The sequence below is a fragment of the Dasypus novemcinctus genome, chromosome 19 (genome assembly GCF_030445035.2).
Source record: "Dasypus novemcinctus isolate mDasNov1 chromosome 19, mDasNov1.1.hap2, whole genome shotgun sequence".
Lineage (NCBI taxonomy): Eukaryota > Metazoa > Chordata > Mammalia > Cingulata > Dasypodidae > Dasypus > Dasypus novemcinctus.
In genome coordinates, this window is record NC_080691.1 from 56,260,350 (window position 1) to 56,263,591 (window position 3,242).

The following is a 3,242-nucleotide window of genomic DNA, read 5'->3' on the forward strand; positions in this document are numbered from 1 at the left end:
GGGAGTGGTGTGGCGGGTTCTGATTGGCTAGGGCAAATGCTGTTTCCATATAAGGCAATGTTCTGGCATTGGGCTAGTGATTGGCCAGTAGAGTATGTGCTAACTCTTGATAGGCTGAAGCTGTTGCTGGGCAAACAGCATACTAAGAGATTAGGTTTAAGGGAGGGGGGAGGGGAAGTGAGAGCTGGGCTAGGCGGGAGATAGGAAGGGGGAGGGCGGTGCCGGCTAGCCATTAGCTGCAAAGGCCTAGTCAGGCGTCGTCACCTTGTCTAGGCCCAGTGGGCAGAGGCGGTGTCACCTCTTGCCACACTGTTTGCCACTGAGGCAAGCCGGGTGCCCCTCCTCCCACACTAACTGGAAAACCTCACGTTAATGACTAACATTATACTGGTTTTTATTGGGGCATATTCCTGGACCAGATAAATAACAGGACAATTTAAACATCTCAATTTTCTAGCAGCTCTTAAAAGTTTTAATTGCTTAATCTTGAAAAGCGCTATGATGAGCCTGGGGTAAGTCTGGAAAAGAAATGAGGGAGATGAATATGTAGATAGTTCTTTGATATTTTACATTTTATATTTTCACTCATTAATGAGAATGAACTCAGATGTACAGATATTCTACACACTTTACCCAGAGAATCAATGTCTTCCAACGCAGATGCTGCCCTGCTCCTCTTCATCAGTTATGCATTTGTCCTAGATGATAAAGCTCGATTTATGCAGACATTTGATAAAGAGATTAGAAAATTAAAAGAAAAATATGAATTTAAGTGGTTCCTGAGAGCTGTGTATAGCACATCATTGAAAGATCCCAACAGATGCTACTAGGAACCAGCTGAAATTAAGTTGTTTGTTGGCAACGTATGCAAATTTCCCATATTTTCCTTTTCATGATGATTGATGGGGTTTTAGAGATAATCTTAGATAGAGGTATATCAGCAACTTCTGAGTCCAATACTTCATCAGACCATAGAAGGATATCCTGTAGTACTAAAGTATTATGTATCACCTGACTTTGTAAAATATGAAAAATAAAACCCACGAACTCAAATGTGATTTCCTAGTAAATGTGACAATGATGGAAAACACTTTCTCTGGCAGCAAACTCTTTATATCATTGCAAAACTCTTGGCCAATGAATTAATGGATCCCAAAGATATTGATTTAATCCACCAATATGCCCCACTACAAAACCAGTATAATGGTAGCCATAATGTGATGTTTTCCAATTAGGACCCAAAGAAAAATGGTTTTGTAATTCATGTAGAACTTGTAGCAGAAAGCCAACACCTTCAAGTTTTTCTCAACACAATTGTTATTCAAACTCAATTTCCTTAACAGGTACACCATATTCAAATATAGTATGAGCACATGAAAGCTTATTTCCACCTATGTATCAATGAAATTTTAGAACACTCCAGAAGGCCAAAAAGGCCCATTCGCTGCATCAGTATATACGAGATTTATTGCCTTCTAGGAAGGACTGTGATTTGTTATTCCATCAACATTGACCTAAGTGTCTCAAGATTTTTTATTGCTAATGGATAATATAAGTAATGCCCTAGAGTTCATTTGCAATTGTGGAAAATGAATGGTCATCTACTATTCCTTCATCTCATTTAGGAAGACAATAGAAGAGGTTGCTGTTTCAACCCTATATTAGAAATGCTGTCAGCCTTTAAAAAAGGAATGGTTGTAGTAGTCAAAGTTCATGTAGATCCAGATATTACTTGACTTCATAAGAATCAGTGATATGGACAAACTTTCAGCATTTAAGAGTTTGAAGCATCTAGAAACTCATATACATTCAAAAGTCTAAAGACAAATCCGAACCCCCAATGATCCTGAACTAGAAGAGCAGCCAGATATCACCACTACTAAATGTAAAAAGCAAAACCACCTACAAAATTATTCAAAAACTGAACAACTGCAGGTGTCTGATGAGCATAGCCATACTTCGGAATAAATTGCTTGAAAGAGAAGACACCAATTTCATCACAAAAGAATGCACCATTTCTGCTCACATTCAGAGAGTATATAGAAGAGCTGGCACCAGAAAGCTTTGGATTGCCAAGTACCATGAAGCAATTCTTTTAAACAATGTAGTGGGCAGCCTGGATCCATCCCTTACAAATGTATTAGTGCAGGACAAAAGGTACTTCTAGGTACCTTTGGACATGAAGAAGATATCTCTAATTCTTTATTTTCAAGAGTGATTAAGTACTATCTATTATAAGTGTAATAATACCTATGATATTAGGGAAGTGGTCATCCAGCCAGAACTAGTCATTCATATAGTATTCAATAGTATGCTGAATTAAAAGCAATTTGGGTTGATCATACAGGCAATGGAGTATAAGATCTGTGACAGAGAAAAGACAGCCATAGAGTTATATTAGCTGTCACTAGTGAAGTTAAACAGCTTTCGTTGAATATTCTCTAGCGTAACAGAATGGAAGATGTTGGCTAAACTGATGTAAGATCAATTGGCCTTTGAATAGAATTCCTGCTGGATTCTATGACTGAGTGTAGCAGATGCTGTAGTGCATGTCCAATGCTTTCACTGTATCTGGAAAGCATTTGCCACAGCAACCAACCCTCCCAAATATGACCACATATGAGATGAACTTCTCTCTCCTTGCTGAAGATATTTTGGAAAACATTGAACAGTCAAAGTACAGACAGATCTTCATGGAGTAACTAATGGTTGTAACCATTGCACTGGTTACAACCCTGAGCTAGAATTTCAAGACATAATATATCTAGACAACTAGGTGACAGAAGCATTTCATGGATTTGAAAAAGTTGGCCATGGGCGAATGGAAATGGAAAAACATGATGACATTACTTCCTTTTTTAACACATCCCAGCCTGCCGCAGGGAAAACAGGAACATGCAACTATTTGACAAAAGCTTTGATGAAATTGTAGTTGGAAGGAAAAGTCAATTCCAAAAACATTGACCCACGTCTGGTTAGCTAATTAGGAAGGTAGTAGAGCCTCTGTTGAGACACTGAATAGAAGTGTAAATTTTTGTTGAAGTATAATCAAGGCAACCATTATTGACAGGACTGATCATGCTGGTGAAGAGTTTGCCACACCCTTGGCAGAGTTTACTTGTCATAACCCATCTATTGATAAGAAATGCTTTTTCTCAAGTAAAACAATTCTCAGGATTATATCAACAATAATAACCTTCACTGTAAGACAGAAGGAGTTGTGGATTGAAAATATTGAAAAT

The 3,242-nt window shown here is 38.2% G+C and overlaps 1 pseudogene; it reads left to right on the plus strand.

Annotated features, from left to right (window-relative positions):
• The first annotated feature begins 498 nt into the window (after positions 1-498).
• LOC101438198 (phosphorylase b kinase regulatory subunit beta pseudogene) lies at positions 499-2,983 on the plus strand (annotated as a pseudogene).
• Positions 2,984-3,242: the final 259 nt, after the last annotated feature.